Below are 8,314 nucleotides of genomic sequence, written 5' to 3'. Positions count from 1 at the left end.
AATGAATGAAAAAAAAATAGATATATAGATGCCATATTGTTTGTTTCGACCCGAACCGAACCACCGACATGAACCAAGTCATCGACCCGAAAATTTTTGGGTCCGTGACTTCGGTTACCACCGTGACGAAGCCCAAGCTTCACCACTAATCAAGGAGGAAACCCATTACTGTAGAAAAACCCTCCTTAAATCAGGTTTTAACTTAAGACTTAATATCTCAACCTTAACCATCATCTCACAGCATTGAACCAAAAGGCCAATGTACACTAAAGAATAGCCCACAGCCCCACACGTGTTACAATTTGTTCTAACAACCATTCATTTTGATAGAATCAAATTCATATTTGCAAATCATAAAAGATCTTGATATTTGGTTCGAGAAATTGTGAATACGATAGATAAGTTGAAAGTCTGTTAGATAAAGATTAAATTGCTAAAAAAATTTTTGAAACTATTATTAGAATGGAATAGTGATAGAGTTGGTTGTGAAGAACGATTGAAATAACAAACTTTATCTCTCATGTAAGTTTCATGTGTTGAAAAGATCTTTATTTTCTAAATTTCAAGTTGACATATGATTTTTTAGTTTAATACAAAAACATGTCATGTATTGATTCGTGTCCAAGACAAACCATGACCCGAACACATCTAAAATCATGTCGTGTTTACGATTTTATGTTTATTTACGAATATAAGTAATAATCGATGAGTTTGTAACAATATAAACTTTGAACAAACACTCACTCACCTCAAATGAACATTTCTATGTTTGGTCTTCTTTTATGGTTCTTTTTCCTTACCTCTCATTTAAATTAACAAACTTGAGTTTGTATATTTAACTCAAGATTCAAGAAACCAGCTGAAAAGGACCAAATTTGTTGGAAATAAACAATTGATTAGCTAATAATTAGAGAAACCTCATGAAAGATATTAGAGAATGGGGAAGCAAAAATGTGTGGACTGTGGAGTAATCATTGAAGTTCCTCCAAACAAAGTGTTTATTAGGTTATACCCAAGTCGTTTCCATGCCAACTAGACATGTTAACGCCCCAAACCTCACCCACTCCAAACAACGTGTCGGCGGGGGGGGGGGGGGGGGGGAGCATTTTCCCGTTAACTGTTATTCATCCTCCAATGCACCAATTAGGTTTTTTTTTCTAATTTTTTTATTTAATCTTTAAATAGCCCACAACACATTATTAAAGAGTTGGTTAGTTAATGGTCTCCTACCTACTTGACGTTGACGAGACGCTTTAATCAGAGATCTTTGGTTAGCCTACAACATATAGCCTAAATAATTCAAGAAAACAACTAGACTCGCTTTAAAATAAACAGCTACATAGAAAACTTAAAAATCAAAATATTACCTGAACACCAAAAGAAAACTTTTAAAACCCTTTAAATAGACAACATCTTTATTAACGAGTTGTTGTTCCCGACTTAACCTTTTAATATGTTTATTACTGTGCTATATACGTGTTGTGTCAGAAATAATTTTCTTTTTCTAAATAATGTACATTGTCAACCCACAATAACAATGTAGAGGGGAGCCCAGTGTTGTAAATCCAAATCCACCCAGGTGATGTTTGTTTTTCTGAAAAATGTATGCGCGACCTCTTTTACCTGCGTCGTGCAGATCATGCGCAGACATTGCTATCTGCAGAGTGCTTGTTTTCTTGAAGACATTTCATTAAAAACGTATGTGCAAACTCTTCTTGGTGCAGACTTGGCTCATCCACTTCTGAGATCTTATAAGGTCTGCAAAAGGTTAAAACACCACACCCTACCAACCCCCACCGTCCTCCTTCACCACCACCACCACCATCCACCACCACCATCATCCACCACTACCCACCCACCGTCCGCTACCACCACCACCACTCACTATTCGCCACCACCACCGCCCACCCCATCCCCCACCGCCATCGTCCACCACCCAACGCTCGCCACAACCACCGTACACACACCCACCGCCACTGTCTACCACCATTATCCACCACCCACAACCGCCTTCTACCACCGCCACCCACCGTCCATCACCACCACCCACCACTACCACTATCACCATCCAACACCACCACCACCCACTACCACAGTTCATACACCACCACTAGTTTATTTTAGCAATCTACATACGTTAGCATTTATTTTAGCAATATTCAAATGTGTTCTCTACATATTACAAACGGTCATGTATGTTTCTGTTAAAGAAATAATGTTATGAGATTTGATGAGAATGAACCTAGAATTATAGAATCGAACATTTAGGCTTTAATATGGGATGAATTGGGCTTGGGTTTTGTTGATATCTAATAATCTTTTTGAAGATAATATTTTACCCTAAAGCAAGTTTCTTTGTATTTTCATCTTTGTTGTATATTTTTATATGTAAGCAAAAGAAAGAATAGTACTAAGAGGACTTGTTCTCAACTTTCACAATTCACCTTTAACATTGTTTTAAACACAATATCTATCAAATAAGAAACACGTGATTTAGAAAAAAATTGTGGTTTTATAAATATTATTTTAGATTATTTAAATTTCTATTTTAAAGGACATTTTTATTTAAATTTCTGCTTATTTAAAAAATTCTGTTTGATTTTAGCAGTTTGCAGACGTTAAAAAACAAACAGTCTTCTTTTTATAGACTGCAGAGGTTTAGTTCACCTCTTCTACTACAGAAACTTACAAATGTGATCCACAGACTGCAAAGATTTTATCTCTGAAAAAACAAACACCACCAATACTTTACATTCGACACATAAGTCTAATTCAAACCCACAAATTACAATTATCAATTATTACTATTTATTTATTTTTTTGTTAGATATTCAAAGAATGGCTAGAAAGTGCATGACCCTTTTTCTCTTCCCCCACAAACATATTATTATTATAAATAAATAAATCAACACCCAATTTGCCTTACCTGTTTCATTCCACACTACTTGCCATCTAATATTATTATAAATAAATCAACACCCAATTTGCCTTCTATCTTCATTCATCAAATCAATTCAAAACTTCCAAATTTGTTCAATTCGGAGCCCCATTTCAACGCATCAATGGCTTCCATTAACATGTCTTCTTCTCCTCTACTCCGCTCGAAGTAACCTCTTCTCTTCCTATTCAATTGCATGCTTATATACATCGATTCAAATTCACAGTTTTGTTTTTATCGATTATTGTTTGTTTTCGTTGTTGATTTGTAATCCATCGTTAGTTCGTTACCTATAGCAAATGATTACACGGTTTTAGGATTGTAATTGATTGTAATTTCGCGTAGATATTTATAATTTTGTGCTTTGAGCTTAATTACAAACAGAAACCCTAGGTCTGGAATTGGATGTCAAGCTTAATCTGCTCAAATTAAGAGTTGTGGTTGGGATCTAATATTTGACAGTATTGATTGATTCTGTGTATAATATAATATTATACTTGAATTTTTGTACTTATTATTAATTTATTATCCTCAAGAGGAAAAGTCATAATAATATTATATATAGTTGGGATTTAATTAACAACTTTGCTAGTATTTGGAATGAATATTCTTTATCATTACAAAACATTTAGAGACAAAAGTGTTTCGCCTTCGGTTTTGATCAACCTGGACCATTCCTTTAGACCATCTTCTAACTAGAATCTGCTTTTTTTTTGTTTTGCCATTTTCTACAAGATAATAATTCCTTTTCGTATGCAAATTCTGGAAACCTTTTAATTGGAATTATCTACTTTTTTCATTAAATACAAAACATGGATCATAATGATTTTGGCTAATTGTGTTACTTTATTGTATGGGTAGTTTCAATACTTTGCTGATGCTTGTAACTTTCATTAAACTATATTATATTCTTTCAAACATTGTAGAAACTTGCCGCTCGATCCGGTTGCTTTTGCATTGTTTATTTTGTAATTGATCGGTCGTTACCTCTAGCAAACGATTACACGATTCTAGGATTGTTGTTGACTTGTTTCAAACATATATTTCCAGTTTGGTGTTTTGAACTTAATTACACACGAAACCCTAGGACTGGAATTGGATATGAAGCTTATTCTGTTCAAATTATGAGTTGTGGTTTCTTTAATTAGATTCCTGTAGACAGGGTCGGGACCAATATTTCATTACAATCGTAATTGACAGTATTGATTCTGTGTATGATATAATATTATGTTGAAACACTTCATTTATCTGACCAAAGTTGAATGTTTTAACTTATCCAGAAACTGTGTTAGGACTTATTCCCTTGTTATTTGCTTTAGATTTGGAAAGCATAATCTTTGTCATTACAAAACATGTAGGGTCCCATTAGGCACAAAAGTGTTTCGACTTCGATCTTGATCAACATAGACCCTTCCTTTAGAATATCTTGTAATTAGAATCTGCATTTTTTTTGTTTGCCCTTTTCTACATGATAAAAATTCTTTTTTATATGCGATTTCAGGAAATTTTTTAATTGGAAGCATCTATTTGTTCATTAGTATAATACAAAACATAGATCATAATGATTTTGGCTCAATATATGTCTTTATTGTATGGGGTAGTTATAATACTTTGCTAATGGTCATAACTATCATTAAACTATAAAATATTCTTTCAAGCATTGAATTAAAACTATATTATATTCTTTGTGGCCTTTGGTTAGATGGTTGTAAATGATGTAACTAGAGATGACAATTTTAAATCATTTACTTGTGATTGGGTAGATTTGGGTTGTGTTTTATCTTAACGTTGGTCAAATCCAATCAAACATGATGAAAGTCACCCAATGTCTTGTATAAAATGCATTTAACATCCTACAACATTTTATTCGAAGATAGAGACTATTGTCGTTATTATACCGTGCTGTATTAATAATCAACACACTTATCCAATCGTTTTATTCTATAATCACAATTATGCAGGATGATCACAAATGTGAGCTCGTATAATGGTCATCACTTTTTAAACCTATTTTCATCCAATGGGAATGCATCCGAGGCGTTTCTTCATCTTGGTACTAGATCATGCTCCAAAAGTAAAGGTGATGGTAGGCTCAGAGCTTCACTATTGCCTATAGATGGCGGTTTTTCTGTTAATGAAAAAAGAGTTAATGGTGTAAGTGTATCATCATCTGGGATAGTGATACAGCCTGATTCAATAGCTTTGGGTACCTTATCAGCTGACACAACTCCTAGATGAATGATTTTTCTAATGCTGCCGATGAGTATGATTTGTATCAGCCCACTCCGGGTTTCTCGTCCATTCCTGAGGCAATTGAAGATATACGACAAGGAAAGGTTTGTATTCTTTCATTTCATCTTTGTTTGTAAATTACAATAAGTTTTTGTTTTTCTGTCTTTGTGAGGATAAAAACTCAAAACTGTATGATATAACCCCCTACCCAAAAGTAAGTAGAATGTTTGACTGGAGCTCGTTCAGGCTTGAGTTCGACTCGTTTTAACTTACGAGAACTCGATCTCGAGCTCGTTGAAGTATTGAACTTACGAGTGCTCGTACTCGTATCTATTTTTATGGTTCCAGCTCTTCTCGTGAGTAGTTTTTCAAACTCGAGCTTGGGTTGGGCTCGACTCGTTTATTATTTATTAATTAATTTTAATACATTTATACTTGTTTTATATATTTAGTTAATAGTTTTATCTGTAACATAAAATATATTGTTTAGTTTTTATTATTATTCTTATATAGAATAATAGTTTTTATAAAGTTATATATTTATTTTATACCAATTTTTTGTTCACATTGCAGATGGTAGTGGTTGTCGATGACGAATGCAGGGAAAACGAAGGAGACTTGATAATGGCAGCATCATGTGTCACACCAGAGGCCATGGCTTTTATTGTTAAGCATGGAACTGGGATTGTTTGTGTTAGCATGAAAGCTGAAGATTTGGATCGATTAGAACTCCCTTTAATGGTTAATCATAAAGATAATGAAGAAAAACTCACTACAGCTTTCACAGTCTCAGTGGTATGTAAAGATAATCACTTTCATAAAGCAATTTCAAACAGCACTAAATTATCAAATAAATGAATATATTTAATTATTTACGAACTTGTAGGATGCAAAACATGGTACAACTACTGGTGTATCAGCCAATGATAGGGCAACAACCATAAAAACTTTAGCTTCAAAAGATTCACAACCCTCGGATTTTAACTGCCCAGGTCATATCTTTCCACTGAAATATAGAGAAGGCGGTGTTTTAAAACGACCGGGCCATACGGAAGCTTCTGTTGATCTAGCTATGTTAGCTGGGTTTGACCCAGTAGCCATTTTATGTGAGATTGTGGATGATGATGGTTCCATGGCTAGATTGCCAAAGCTTAAGGAATTTGTCAAAAGGGAAAATTTAAAGATTATATCTATTGCTGATCTAATCAGGTAAATAATGATCTTATTCGCTTGTTTGTTTTTCATGGATTGACCCAATACACTTTTTATCCAATATGTATCAAATGTTTTTTGTTTGACTTGTTTCCTTTTATGCTAGTTTTTATTAGGGTTTTTGCACCCATTTGACATATTATGAGACCCGAATCTGCCCATTCATGAGTGAATGGGTTGAAAGGTGGCCCATAACACCTTTTGTCTAAATTGTATCAAATATTTTTATTGTTGATAAGTGAGTGAAACATATAACCAATTAGTTATTCAATAATAATCTAATCTAATCTGACTTTTTTCCTTTTATGATAGTTTTATTAGGGTTTTTCTACCCGTTTGACATACTGAGAGAAAAAAATTAACCCGAATTGACCCGTTCATAAGTAAAGGGTTGAAATTAATAACCCGTGAATTCATGATGTATTAAAGTATGGGGTTTAAATTTGGCAGGTATAGAAGAAAGACGGATAAGCTAGTGGAGCGTGCTTCAGCTGCACGCATACCTACTACGTGGGGCCCATTTGTTGCCTATTGTTATAGATCAGTCTTGGATGGAATCGAACATATTGCCATGGTTAAGGTGAGGAAACTATTACAAAATATTATTTAGAGGTAAAAGTTCATTGATATGTGTTTAGTTATTAATATGATTTGCATTCTCGTTTTAAAACAGGGTGACATTGGGGACGGAAAAGACATCCTCGTGAGGGTACATTCAGAATGCTTAACAGGAGACATATTCGGGTCAGCTAGATGTGATTGTGGTAATCAGTTGGCACTTGCAATGCAACAAATTGAAGAAGCGGGCAGGGGCGTTTTGGTATATTTACGAGGTCATGAGGGAAGAGGTATTGGGTTAGGCCACAAGCTTCGTGCTTATAACCTTCAAGACGATGGTCGTGATACAGTTGAAGCCAATGAAGAGCTCGGTTTGCCCGTTGATTCAAGGGAGTACGGTATTGGTGCACAGGTAATTTCATATATATATAAATGATATGCGATCATGCATCTTGCATAAATGATTACTTTATGTTCTTTAACTACATCTGCTGATATGCAGATTTTGAGAGATTTGGGAGTTAGAACAATGAAGTTGATGACAAAAACCCTGCTAAGTACAGTGGGCTCAAGGGCTATGGCTTAGAAGTTGCAGGCCGAGTTCCGCTTCTGACTCCGATTACGAAGCACAATAAACGATATCTTGAGACCAAACGGGCTAAGATGGGTCACGTTTATGGCTCTTGTGTACCGAACCTTATTACCAAAAACGACGAACCAACCGACCAGAATTCGAACCCAAGTGTTTAAGTTCAGGTTCATTGGCTCGATTGACTCACATTCTTTACATACTAGCCTCATCAAATTCTTTCTTTGAAATCGATTTATATATAATATACTTGTTATTGGATTGGATAATGATTATGTCTGTGTTTAGGTAATAGTTATTACTTAACTAGAGGTGTTATTACATAAATTTTCATCAAAAGAACACATAAGAGCATTCCCATCCCATCCCCCATAATTATGTGAGGGGGATTGGTAAATTATAGGATGGAGTTTTGAATGATTGTGAGTGTAAATTATAGGGTGGAAAGAGAAATGTAGTGATTTTTTGTAAATTTGGGAAACATTGTTTGTCCCTATTTATTTTTTAATATTTGTTGGATTGGTTGTGAGTATAGGAGAGAGAAAACTGTAATGATAAAGGTATAAAATATATTATTTAATTAAACAGGAAAGAGAAATGTAGTGTTTTATAGTGCAATTATAGAGATGGAGATGGGGGATGAGATGTGAATGCTCTAATGTTGATTTAAAAGACACATTTTGGCAGGGCTTTAACACAGTTTTATTTTATATTATTTTTTTACAATGTCTTTATTGTTTTTTGGAAAGCTAATTTTAGGTAAGTTGAATAATAGAACAAGCGGG

At 34.3% G+C, this 8,314-nt stretch overlaps 1 pseudogene across 1 annotated transcript; it reads left to right on the top strand.

The window, feature by feature from the left end:
- Positions 1-4,121: 4,121 nt before the first annotated feature.
- LOC143538650 (bifunctional riboflavin biosynthesis protein RIBA 1, chloroplastic-like) lies at positions 4,122-7,893 on the top strand (annotated as a pseudogene). Its single transcript, XR_013136282.1, has 6 exons — positions 4,122-5,274; positions 5,744-5,965; positions 6,057-6,379; positions 6,833-6,962; positions 7,056-7,352; positions 7,443-7,893. The product of XR_013136282.1 is annotated as a bifunctional riboflavin biosynthesis protein RIBA 1, chloroplastic-like (transcript).
- Positions 7,894-8,314: the final 421 nt, after the last annotated feature.

The sequence above is a fragment of the Bidens hawaiensis genome, unplaced genomic scaffold (assembly GCF_021521415.1).
Source record: "Bidens hawaiensis isolate Kalapana, Puna unplaced genomic scaffold, B.hawaiensis_p1.1 tig00011661_1, whole genome shotgun sequence".
NCBI lineage: Eukaryota > Viridiplantae > Streptophyta > Magnoliopsida > Asterales > Asteraceae > Bidens > Bidens hawaiensis.
This window is presented reverse-complemented; position numbering and strand designations above follow the sequence as displayed.